Here is a 14147-nt window from a genome sequence, read left to right as displayed (position 1 = left end):
TTGCTCCAGAGGAATTGATCATTGTAGCCTGGAGATTGGTTGTAATTTTGGGAGAGCTCCAGGACTAGGGTTGCCAGGTCCCCCCTCTCCAGTGGAGGTTTTTGGGGCAGAGCTGGGGCGGGGATTTTGTCACTTTTGGTTTACACCCACAAGCACCACATCGTGACAGGCCGCTTTACCACTCAAACCGCCCAAACTAAAGTGGCCTGTCACAATGTGGCGCTTTCGGGTGTAAATCGGAACTGAAGTAATCGTGTTGGCATAGCTATGTGTGTGTTCCCCGCTCCTGAGCCAGCCGATGGATTGGTGGGCAATTGCCGATGGATTGGTGGGCAATCCAAGTGACCTGGGAACCCTATCCAGGATCCACCTGGAAGTTGGCAACTCTACTTAGCATACAACTTGCATCTATAGCATAGAAAACAAATAGAGAGGCAAGGGTGAATGATGGCAGTGTGAGCTACCTGAAGTGAAGAGAAATGCTAGTGAGAATGTCTCTTCCATTACTATTTTTAGAAGCATTAAGCACAGGCTTATAGTACTACAAAAGCCCCGTGGCACAGAGTGGTAATCTGCAGTACTGCAGTCAAAGCTCTGCTCATGACCTGATTTCAGGTCGCGAGCTCAAGGTTGACTCAGCCTTCCATCCTTTTGAGGTGGGTAAAATGAGTACCCAGCTTGTGAGGGGCAAAGTATAGATAACTGGGGAAGGCACTGGCAAACCACCCCGCAAACATAGTCTGCCTAGTAATCGTCATGATGTGACGCCACCCCATGGGTCAGTAATGACCCAATGCTTGCACAGGGAACTACTTTTACCATTTTTTATAGTACACTGCAGTATAGCCAGCCTCAACCTTAGCAACAGGACAGAAGAAGAGCCTTGCTGGATCAGACCAGTGGTCCATCTAGTCTATCATCCTGTCTCACACAGTGGCCAACCAATTCTGCTGGAGGTCCGACAATGGCATAGAGGCTGATGCCTTCCCCTGACGTTGCCTTCTGGCACTGGTATTCAGAGGTTTACTGCCTCTGAACGTAGAGGTTCCCTTTAGTCACCATGGCCATTGATAGACCTATTCTTCATGTATCTGTCAAATCCCCCTTTAAAGCCATCTATGCCTGTGGCCATATCCTCCGGCAGCAAATTCCTAATTTCAATCACTTGTTGAGTAAAGGAAATACTTTTTGTGTGTGCATCCTAAAGGTTATCATAATATAATAATCACTGAGGCTTATTTACTGTATTTATAGCTTGCCCTTTTCACTGGGACTCAAGGCTGGTTACAGAATATAAAACTGCAATCAGACAGCACAATACAACCAATGTACGATGGTACAACCAATAGGGCTAGGATTGCGGAATTAGAAAACAATAAGAACAAACTATCTGATGCAAGGTGTACTGTAAACAATACAGAGAGCAGAACTACAAGGTATAAGGCAATGGCGAAAAACCAGGTACCTACAATTTTAATCACGGTAGATTCCAATCCTATTCCATTTTAATGTGCCATCCTAGATTGTTTCATTTTACTGTAATTCTAATCCCTTTATAAAAGTGCCCTCTATTTAGAACATTCTGCAGAACGATAGACGTGTGGGCATCTTCCTCAGATAATGTTTATGGAGTGCCAAAACACTTTAAGCACTGTGCATGATAAGCTGCCAGTCAGCTCATTGGGCTGATTAGTTAGTGTTGCTTATGTTTACTGGCAGCGGCTCTCTGGGGTCTCAGGTAGAGATCTTTCACATCACTCGCAACTTTATTCTTTTAATTGAGGATGCTGGGGATTGAATCTGGGACCTTCTGCATACAAACCACATTCTTTAGTCATGAGTCACAGTCCCACCAACAAATATAAGGAAGTGCCTCATGCCATCTTCCCTAAAATGGAAGACTTGCTAAGTTTGGCCATAGCAATAGTCCATATAACTCAGCCTGGTGTAAGGTGACACTGCCCAGTCTGTGATTATTTGCCCCCTCCTTTATTAAACCCCAGCATCTAGTAGTCAGATGTTCTTTTAAAATGAAGGTTGTATGGCTTGTAGCCACCGACAGATCTATCCTCGCTATACTTCTAATTTAAAAGCAACATATGCTACCATTGCTGTCCTTTTATGTTTTGATGCTTGATACTGTCTGAAGAGACAGACTTTGAACCAAAGAGCTTCAAGCAAACTGTGCACATGCAGGAGGGCCTCACCCATACAAACAAAGCCTTCCCTATGAGAAAATCTACCCCAAACGAAATCTTGGAGGAGCTATAGAAGTAACCTTCTCAGCACAGGGTAAGCAGCTGTCAAAGAAGAATCGTTTTTTATATGCCAACTTTCTCTACCACTTAAAGTAGAATCAAACCGGCCTACAATCACCTTTCCTTCCCCTCCCCACAACAGACACCCTGTGAGGTAGGTGGGGCTGAGAGAGCTCTATCAGAGCTGTGACTAGCCCAAGGTCACCCAGCTGGCTTCATGTGTAGGAACAGGGAAACAAATCCAGTTCACCAGATTAGCGTCCACCACTCATGTGGAGGAGTGGGGAATCAAACTGGGGTCTCCAGATCAGACTCCACCGTTCTTAACCACTACACCACACTGACTCTTGGGCTGATTCTGATGTGTCTAAAGAGTGACTTTGGATTGTAGGCCCAGTCAGCTGACACCTGGTGCCAAGAATGATACAGAAGCTTAGCTTTGCCCTTTCCATTTTCAGCTGTCCCCCTCCCCACAATGTTGTTGGCATAAGGCAGCATTGCAGTTGGAAAAGCAGCAAGCCATCTCACCTTCTGAGATAAGGAATGTAAGTTTATCACAGGAGTTTTATTTATTTACTTCCTTTGTAGTCCATCTTTCTTGCAGAGATTCAAGGCAGATTACACAGTGTGAAACAATGCAGTCAAATAGTATGAGGCATTTAACAAATGATGCAATAGGATTAGGATCACAACACAATAAAAAAGAAGACCAGACATATGCCATAGTGCAAAAATGGAACTACAAAAGTAGAAAACAATGCAGTTAGAGCAAGATACATATAATAAACATACAAAAATATGTACAATAAACAGTGGAATAGATTAAAATTCTGTTCCTATAAAAGCACCCTCTATTTCATTATGAGGGTTGCCAACCTTCAGTGGTGGCTGGAGATCACCTGCTATTACAGCTGATCCCATCGGATAGAGATCAGCTCACCGGGAGAAAATGGCCGTTTTGGCAATTGGACTCAGTGGCATTGAAGTCCCTCCTCTCTCCAAACCCCTCAGGCTCTGCCCCCAAAATCTCCAGATATTTCCCAACCCAGAGCTGGCAACCCTATCCATTATACTACAGCCTTATTCCCTTTACAGAAATGCCATCATAATATAGCCTACAATGACATCAATAGTTTTTGAGCCTGCAGGCAGCTTTGGAGTTTTAAGAGGGGTGGTAAGTGCGACTCTAAAATGACTGCCGCAGAAAGCAAAGCCAGATCCAAAACGGCTACCGCAAGAGGTGGAGCCAACTCCTTGCTTTGCAAAAGAGCCACTGAAAGGAAACAAAAAAGAAATGAAGGACAGTCGGCGGGGGGAGAGAGAGAGCAAGTGAAGAGGGAATAAAACGAAGGAAAGACTGAAGGGGAAATGGAACGGCACACTGACTAAGAAAACCTAGGTGCTTATTAGGATTGCCAGGTCCCTCTTTGCTACTGGCAGGAAATTTTGGGGATGGAGCTTGAGGAGGGCGAGGTTTGGAGAGGGGAGGGACTTCAATGCCACAGAGTCCAATTGCCAAAGCGGCCATTTTCTCCAGGGGAACTGATCTCTATCAGCTGGAGATCAGTTGTAATAGCAGGAGATCTCCAGCTAGTACCTGGAGGTTCAAACTGCAAAAAGGCTAGGTACTGTAAATATAGGTAATATTAAGAAAAACAGTACCCAAGGACAACAATAGTTACAAAGAACAATATATTTGCAGAAAGTGCTATTCAAGTGAACGTGCAAACATACAAAACACCTACATAACAATTATACAAACGGAAATACAAAACAAGAGGGACATCAAACCTGGAAGGTTCACAAAGCCATAATGGCAATCAGCCCAAAAGTCCCTAATAAAGGCAAATGCCGGTAGAAAACTCCATTAGAAGACGCAGCCGCGTTCTGCCATAATAATAAAGTCCAGGAATGATGACGTAAGAATCTTCCGGTACGTGTTATCTAGATCAAATTGGCACGTTTCCCTTTCTTGGCTTCATCAGCCCAATATAGAATAATCAAATGGCATGGCCATCATAGGCAACAAGTAACCATACGACCATCCAGGTTCTAACCCCGATCTCCAAAGCAGATCAAAGCGGCATCTCTAAAGCGGCATCCAGTAACAAGCCCTGTGTTACAATGGCCCCCGCCTGCTTTCTGAAAAGCTTGGCAGGCACTGGGGAAGTACTGGAGGGGAGCACATTGGGGAACCCTGACATAGATAGAAACGGTATCTACGGTATGTAGTTTTGGGGCAGTAACGAAATCATAGTTCGTTTCCTCATGGTTTCTGCATGACATGTTGCTGTAATAGCTCAGCGGCAGTTACTGTGCTGCTGAGGTGAAGTAAGAACTGGCTACAGTGCTTTGAGTTAAAAAAAAAAATCCAGCTAAGGAAAAATATATATTTAATGCTTTGCTGTCATTGATTGATAACTACTTTACAAAAATAATGGCATTAAATCTTGTTTTGTCACCCTGCTCTGTCATAAATTTTGTGAGAACTATATATTGTACAGACACAACTTCTGAAAGCTTTGTTTGCACCTCAGGCAAGATTTTCATATATATAAAGCATCATATTTGAATTTATCACTGTCCAAAATGATAGTTTTTCAGTTTTGTTTTATCTATCACCCCAACAATCTTTATTTACACTGACATCATGCAAATAATTTAAAAAGATGTTTTGTATGCAGTGCAGTTTTTATCTTCCTCTTGTACAGCTGTGATGTTCACATGAAATCCACTGGATGGCACCGTAGGAGACATGATCTCATGGAAATAGCTGTACAAGTCTAGCATAACTTTTAAAGAGAATTCAGAGGTTATACTACATTTGCATCACCGCTCAGATATCAGACAAACATGGCCTGATTTATAATTTTGTGAGATTTGTAATAATAAACATCACTGGTGGAGTATTACGGAGCATTATGTGACTGTGTGCCTCCAATATATCACAATATGTGTAGTGCTGAGTTGAGGGATTTAGTTTTGGCAGCTTGCCTAGAGTCATGTTTAAAAATTAGCAGAGCACTGCCTGATGTTGTTTAGTAATTTTAGACTCTAGTGAAAGCTCAGATTTCTTTCAGAACCCATAGAGTCCATTCCTTAGAGCTAAGTTACATATTACGGTTGCCACAGGAATGCCCCTGAAAACTGCGTCCAGATTTCTGTCTCTCTGCTACAACATCTCAGAGAATTTGCCCACATGCCACAGAAATAGAAGGCGAGCAAGGTTTCACTCCAGCTTCTTCTCTATGCCCCAGCTAGTTCTCCCTCTAAAGTTCCCAAATGTATAAAAATAGTAGAAATGTCCACCTCTGTTTCGTTCCCCATGCTGCTAGATTCACATTAATTCACAAAATTAAGAGCACAAAATTACCTATGTATACAAAATGGTAACAAAAACAGCAGTCGGCATTATTAGGCCTGTCTCAAAGGAGCTCAGAGTAGCATACATTCTTCTCCACCCTATTATTTTATTCCCCAAACAGTATTGCGAAGTAGGTTAGGCTGAGAGAAAAGAGAAACAGCGCATTCCTAACCTTTAACGGCAAAAACCCTTAGAGCTGAAAGGGGACAGGAGGAATGGGAACGCCCCGGGACGCCGGAACACCCCGGAACACCAGCACGGGCCTTTACACCGGTGCAACGCCGGCAGAAGGTCCCACTGATGTTCCAGAGTGGCGTTGCCACTATAGCACCCGGCACCCGGGCCTCCACGCTGGCACTGGGGCCACTAGAGGTAACTGGCTGGGACTGCTGGGAAATATGGGAAAGATCCATATCCATGAGTGCCTTCCACTGGCAGTTGGTAGGATCCATGTGAAGTAATATGGCAATTCTATCTGTGATGGACCATTCTGATAAGCAACTGAAGCAGATGCATATGTGAACCAACCCCATCCATCTCATCCCCTTGATCATTCTTCATTCATTATTCTTGCTGCGCACGGAGTAGAAAACCACCTTTATGTTTCCCCCTAACAAAGAGGGCTAGAGACGGAGCTGCTTGAAAGATCTTGGAAAGAAATGGTTTGTTGAAATCATGTTCCTTTCGCATGACTACTGAGACCTTGTAACATGTGACATTTATACAGTTTAGCACAGTTACTCTAGAGAAAATTTCCCACACTAATAAACAGAGGAAGAGAAAGGGAAGTATGCTGAAAGCATGAACTGTGTTGACGGAATTAATATTTCAGAAAGGAACTCAAGTAGCCTTTTTGGCAGCTTCTCCCCAGCCCTTCACTCCTGTTTGATAGACACATGAGATAGAGATTTTATTAGAATGAAGTGAACCGTCAGTAATGAGCTTGTGGCAAGACAGTGTGGAGCTGTGCAATGTAATATGCCTGGGCATCACAGATTAAGGTTTGACACGTGTGAAATTATGAAAATAATTAAAATTAATCGCTTCCTGGTATGGAGATAGTCATTCTTCATGTTCTGCAAATTGTTTGGCCTATGTATGAAATGATCCTCAACAGCAGGGTGCATCTTTTCTGAAAGGGAAAAAAATATTGTGCAGCAATGAAAGTTTGATATTTCGGTTTGCACCCATTTTCTCCAATCCTTCCTGATAATATCTTCAGTTACTTATTTTCCACAGTATCTGCCAGGAAAATTTATGCATGCCAATGTCATGGCCATTACAAAAAGGATTTTGAAAGGTCTGTGAACATGCTGTATTATGTACATGACTTATAAAGACTAAACAATGAATGTAGGTGAGAATGTACAACGAATGTGTTATGAAGTTTAAAGAGATATGTTTAGGGTGGGTTTTAAAAAGACCAATACATGGCAAAGTCTGCACCTTTAGCATGATGAAATTGGACTGGAGGCCGCCGCTGGTTTCACTTGAGGAAGAGAGTGGGAAGTGATTGGAGGGGAGTTTGGCTTTGCATGCTCATTTTGGGGGTAGAGTCTATTATCTGTGGTCAAACAAGATTTTGCAGGGCTTTTTAGTACTTCAAAACCCACCCAAACCTGTCTTTACCCTGAACTAGATTGCTAGCTTAGTTTGGGGAGCTATGTCATGGGAGGGAATATGCATAACCTTGCTGAATTTATGCCTGTGGTGATATGCACATAGTTAAAGATAGTCCATCCCATGCTAGGATTTTTCATTTATGAATGCATTTTGAAAGTTTTAAAGTCTGGCATAAGCAAGAGGTTGGGTTCTTTTCCCTGTTGGCACAAGAAGGAACAGTTGCAGCATCTTCTACGCCGCCAAAGTAATAGGAGTTCAGGGTCTTACTTGTATTCTGTTAGGATCCTTGCCCCGCCACTAGTACCTATTTGATTGTATCATCTCTGAACCAATGTCCATATCACAAGGGCTAAGAAAGAAGTCTTTTTGGCCGTTGCTCTATAATTGTGGAGCTTTTCTAGCCTGGAAGCTCAAAACAGCTTGGTCATGTTTTATGTTTGGACTGCCTTCTGTTTGGACTGCCTTTTAGGGTGCAATCTTAAGGAGGATACTTACAGTCGGCTGGGAGGCGGTGTACCCTCACTGCTCCCAAGTGGCTTGGTGGCCCAGTGCAGAAGGGGAAAATGTATTTTCCTCCAAAACCCCATGTAACTGCCCCGTTGAGTTACACAGGGCTGCGCCATGGTTTTTGCAGGCACAAGGGGACATTCCTGGGGCAAAAGGGCTTTGGGAGCTGACTAAAGTCAAATCCACCCCTGGTAACGCCTCTTTTGGCGCTGACGTGACCCCTTGCACCAACAAAATGCTGCGGCAGCTGCTGCTCCACTTCCTGCACAGCACTGCTGCACCACTTCCCTGCCCATATCTAAGATTAGGGATGCCAGCCTACGGGGGACCTGGGAATTTCCTGAAATTACAGCTCATCTCCAGATTCCAGAGATCTGTTCTGGAGAAAATGGATGTTTTGGAGGGTGAACTCTATGACATTGTATTCAGCTGAGGTCCTTGTCCTCCCCAGGTTCTATACCCAAATCTTCAGGAGTTTCCCCACCTGGATCTGGCAACCCTAGTCCCCTGTCCCCTGCCAGTGACCAAGGGGAACCTGGCAATCCTAAATGAAGTACATTTTCACATTACATTGATTTGTGCTTAAGTTGGTCTAAAACTGTGGACATAATACCTACTTTGCCCGAGATGTCATTGAATTTATTTTGCAGATTGTTTCATGCCATAACATGTGCACATGGTACAAATAGATTCAAAGGCACTTTTGGTAACTCTGAGCACAAATGGTATAGAAACAGCCTAAACAGATAATATTCTGGGTTGGATATGGATTTTACAGTACAATGACAAACAGAGTTACAACCTAGAAGTCAACAGGTAGAGAAGGGCGTAACTTTGCTTATGACTGCATTGTTAAAGTTGTAGAATTGTGCTAAGGTTTGGGGTTATTTTAAAAGTTTTAAGATGTGTGGCAATTTCCATCATTGGCTTTGGATCCACTGCAACCCATCAAGACTCTCCAGGACCGGCCTATAGAAGACGTTGACTGCCAGATTTCACCACCTTATCAATCTTTTTTGCCAGAACTCTGGTAAGCATTTTAAACAAAACGGGCCATAGCTCTCCTAATCTCTTGAAAATGGCTCAATCCTCCTTAGACATTTCCACATTAATTGCAGAGCTCTCCTGCTATCCCCATAGCTACTAATTTTCCTTAATCACCTATTCAACCAGGCTTTTGGTCTTGTCTAGACTTGAGATTTGTCCCAGTTAGGGGACAGCCAGCTATTGGCATGGCAAAATGCATGCAGGAAAACCAGTGGTTTAAACCCTTGTTTTAGAGCAGAATAAATGCTGTGGGTAAAGCTGCTTTGTCCAAACAAGCTAGGGATTTGACATTTCAGTGTCTCCAATGCTGACTGCCAAAACTTAGATTCCAAGCAAATCCCCAGAATAGAAAAAGCCTTTTGTCACAACCTCTCTAAGCCCCCCCAACATATAAACTGTTTCTGCATTATTTTGTTGACATAATTAAAATAAAAACTCAAAAACAATGGAAGATACAGTAGTGTTCTACTAGATTAGAAAGATCACAATGTAAAATTGATGATCTACAGCACTGGATTAGGTGTGCCAATGTGCGCAACAAAAGGCTTAAAAAAAAAAAGAGTCGGTCTGACTCGAAAAAGCTCCAAGTAGAGAAAGTGGGAAATACTTCCATGGAATCTGCTGCCTGCTTTGGGTACGGGAAGACTCCTCCTCTGCAAAAATGCAAAACCTCTTTGCAAGTCTGGAATACCAGGTGATACGGATTGATCTCTTATCTCCACCCTCCACCTGTTTGGGGAGCAAAATTTGGCATTTAATGCAAACAATGGCTTAGCAAATTTCAGTTTTTGGAACACAATGGCAATGTGCAGAATCTGGGAGAGCGCTTTAAATGCCTATATATGAGCGCTCAGAGAAGGCAATGTCAGATGCAGTAGAAACTGGAGCCTCCATGTTAATATTTTTTAAAAAGGGAAATGAAAAGTCGAGAGACCAAACCAATTAATTTAGCTGTTAACTTTCCTCCCAGCAAAGTATCCCAAAAGCAAGCCAGTTCCGTCTAACAATCTCTCCTGTCTGAAGAATAGCGCTAAGGGCAAACTTTGTGTGAGATGGATGGAAGTAAATTAAATAAGATTTAATATAGATAAATGTAAGGTAATACACCTGGGAAAAATGATCATACCCCCACACAAAAATGGGAGGTTGGTGTTTAGAAAATAGTAATACTGGAAAGGCCTGGAAGACATGTGGATAATTAATTACTGCAGATATGAACCCAAAATGTAACACTGCTGCAGAAATAGAATCGTATCCAGAGGCCTAGAGAGGAGGTCTGGCTTTTCTGCGTTAATAGAATTTTTAGGAAAAGACAATAAAAATTTAAATGTCATTGGTATTGCAGAAACAGAATAATAAGGGCAAAGCAAGAGTCCTGCCTTCTCCATAGTTCATGCATTTGAAATCGCTACTGGTTTATAAGGAGAAGCACTTGTTTATGCCTTCAAGATAGTTTACTTACACCAGCCTGCAGAATGTTATCATGCTGGACTGCCTATTCAACAGAGAATTCAAGACCAGTCCCAAGAAAGGATATATCTGAGAAACTATGTATAAAGCTAAAGGTAGCTGAAAGTAATTCCAATCCTTTGCAATATATAGAATGTGATTTACGGTAGTACAAGGACTTTCAATGTCAGAGCAATTAACCATGGCTTTAAAAAAAAAGTCACTTAAATTTTTAAAAAGAAACATTCGTTTTCTAAAGTACATGAGTTGTTTGGCAAATAAAGAATACAAACTTCAAAGAAATTGTAGAACTTTCGTTGGACCTTGTGAGAAGCTGAGAGAAGAGAGGAGAGCTTCTTCATATATGGATGTATAGGGTTACCAACCTCAGGTATTAGCTGGAGATCTCCTGCTATTACAGCTGATCTCCATCCGATAGAGATCAGTTCACCTGGAGAAAATGGCCACTTTGGCAATTGGACTCTATGGCATTGTGGTCCCTCCCCTCCCCAAACCCTGCCCTCCTCAGGCTCCGTCCCAAAACCTCCTGCTGGTGGTGAAGAGGGACCTGGCAACCCTATGGATGTAAGAATAATCAGCAATGAATATATCTAAACAGAAATCCAAAACATGAGCAGATGTCTAGACATGCAACTTTGGTCTAAACCAGAAGAGAGATCAAAGGGGTATTTCTGGCACAGGAGGTCAAAGATTCATTTTGTTGTTTCACTGAGACATTTTCCATACATGTGGTTTTAGAGAACTCCAGTGGGGTAAGTTCTTGTGTCAATCCATTACAGCCCCTCAAAAAGGGGGAGGGGAGTTTGGGGACAGCTTGAAAATTACCATGGTTATGGTAGCAAAGGCTTTTGTAGACTAAAGTCCACTTCATCGGAGGCATGATGTGTATGTTCAGTTAGCGTATGGACAGAGAGGAAGATCCTAACCCCAGGAGCAGTCTTACCTATGGGGTAGCTTGGGCAATTACACAGAGTCCTGTGATGGTGAGGAGGGCAATGACCAGTGGGGGTGACAGAAAATTGTGGTGGAAATATAGTTAAAAATGCAAACCGTGGTGTATTTTTGATGAGATGTGCTGCATTGTGAAAACTGGGTGCTTTATTCTTGTTCAGAATGGGTTGGGTGGAAATGAAGTGGTTGTGGGCCATCCATCCTTGACTTTTGCCCAGGTTCCCAGACAGCCACTACCTTACCCCAACATTAACTCAGTACAGAGATAAACGGTAAACAGCAGGGCTAAACAGCCCTAAAATGTAAGAGGGCCTGTGGTTGGGGTCCTTATGGCTGCCCTAACCTTTTTCAGCTGGGCCTATGGGTTTGCTGACCCATATGGGTCATTTGTGGCTCGCCCGGCAGCCGCCGGATGGCGGAGGACAGTACCCAGTAAGCCTGACCGGCACAGGCCAGTTACCATAGGCATTTTAAAACGGCTGTTTAAGGCCACCAAATTAGTATGCCAGTCCAGTTTTGAGGCAGCATTGTTTAAAGCCGTTTTTGCTATTGCATTTTTTAGAGCTCTTAGGGCCAGTGAGCTGGTCGCAGCATCATCGCATGATAGAAGTGAAAGGGCTTTGGGAATTCAGGATGTTACCACCTCCGGGAGCAAACTGAACTTAAGGGTCAGGCGGTCAAAAACGGACCAGAGAGCAAAAGGGGAGTTTATATGCCTGTATGAGGGGCTTGGGTATGGGCCATGCCCGGTTAGGGCACTAAAGCGCTTCCTGCATGTTTGCCCTCCCAGGCCTGGTTGGCTATTCATGCACAGGGATGGTTCACCTGTGACAAGGTTCCAGTTTGTGCGTGTGTTCAAGTTATGTTTGGGTTCCTCTGATTTACCGGCGGACGAATTTGGTTCACATTCATTTAGGATGGGGCCGCCACAACAGCAGCCGGCCTGGGGTTGCCGGGCACGCGCATCCAGGCACTTGGAAGGTGGAAATCAGCTGCTTATAGGGCCTATATTCGCCCACACCTCGAACTGAACTAATACAAGCTTTGTTTTTCCATTCTTTTGAGTTCCAGCATGCCGATCAACGAAAGTATGGATTATGGGACACAGCATTGTATATTGGGCCGGACGGTATGCTGAGACGTCCGGGTGGGGGCGCCACCTGGGGATTGGACAGCTATCGATCCAGTGGTTGGGCCAGCGAGGAATGAGATGGTCTTCTTTGCTTCCTGCAATACAGCGCCATTCCCAGCGGCTTGGAATCCCGGACGTTTTAATTATTCAACTTGGGGAAAATGACCTGGGTCTCCGCAAAGGGAAGAATCTGTCAGAAACAGCACAACAAACCTACGGGCGCTAGCCAAGCATTGGCCTAAGACAGCCATCGGGTGGTCCAATTTATTGGAGAGGCGGTGTTGGTGTTGGGGGGCACCTGCCCTGCCTTTGGATGTTGCCAGGCGTAAGGTCACAAACACGGTGGGGAAGACCGTGGTCTCCCTTGGGGGATTTATAGTGCGGCACTGGGATATCTCCCACTGGCTGGTGGCATTATTCAGACCAGACGGGGTCCACTTGTCAGAGTGGGGGTCTGATATATGGCTACATGGCATTCGAGATGCCCTAAAGAACTGGCTGCAGTGCTAAGGCGCGTTGGCGGTAGCTGGGCGGGGTAATGCCCAGCTAGTTGGCGGTTTACGCATGGGGCTGGATGGGTTTTGATGGGGGGAAGCGGCCTGCATGCCCCTTCCTCCAACTGGGGGACCCCAATAAGGGGTTTTGGGGGAGGCCAAGGGGTTGAGTTGCTGCATAGGGGGCGGCAGGTTTGGCCTCTACCTGAGTGATGGGGGAACACCAAGTGGCGCAAGCCCATGTGTATCCCACATACCGTCATCCTCTACTACTCCCAGCGGGACCGCTGGGAGTTCAGGCCTGCATCAGTTCGCAGCGGGACAGCTGATGCCCCCATCCAGCCTTCCCATGCTTCGCCAATGCGTCAATAACACTGTTGCCATTAATTTTAGTTGTGGCCATATTTTTCCAATATGAAAAATGTTTTCCAATAAAAATACTGTTCTTTGTTAATAAAAATGTTATACGTTTATTAAAGATGAGTAGTACTAACTTATATATTCAGTTCTCAGCCCAATAGCCCTTGGACAACAACAAGAGATCTGTTCCCCAAGAAATCAAAGGAAAATTTAAAGTGCGATTAAGCATGAAAGATCAACATGGAAATACATTAACTGAACAGGACAAAATACAGAAAAGGTGGGAACAATACAGAAGAGATTATGACAGATTCCTTCCAAGAAGAATATTTTGAAGAAGAAAATGCAGTTTTAGAAAGTGAAGTGAAAGCTGCACTGAGAGTAATTGGGAGAAACAAATCACCAGGAGCAGACAGAGTTGTTCTAAACCACAGAAAATAAGTCCATCAAAATCTTGACAAGAATATGCCAACAAATATGGAAACGAAACAATGGCTCATAGACTGGAAACACTTGATTTAAATTCCAGTTCCCAAAAAAGGAGATGTCAAAGATTGCAGCAACTATCAGACCATCGCATTAATTTCTCATGTGAGTAAAGTGATGCATATGAATTTCAGAAGAAAATCAGCTTGTGTTTCATAGATTACAGCACAACGTTTGACTGTGTGGATCGTGGAAAGCTATGGCTGGTTTTAAAGGAAATCGGGGTGCCGCAGCATCTTATTGTTTTGATGCGCAAACTGTACTCTGGGCAAGAGGCTACTGTTAGGACAGAATATGGAGAAACAGAATGGTTACCAATTGGCAAAGGTCTTAGACAAGGATGTATTTTATCTCCCTATCTCTTCGATCTGTATGCAAAACATATCATAGGGAAATCTGGATTAGATTTAGATGAAGGTGGAGTGAAAATTGGGGTGACGAACATTAACAATCTG

The sequence above is a fragment of the Euleptes europaea genome, chromosome 9, assembly GCF_029931775.1.
Source record: "Euleptes europaea isolate rEulEur1 chromosome 9, rEulEur1.hap1, whole genome shotgun sequence".
Lineage (NCBI taxonomy): Eukaryota > Metazoa > Chordata > Lepidosauria > Squamata > Sphaerodactylidae > Euleptes > Euleptes europaea.
The sequence above is the reverse complement of the archived record's forward strand: the minus strand, read 5'-3'. Positions refer to the sequence as shown.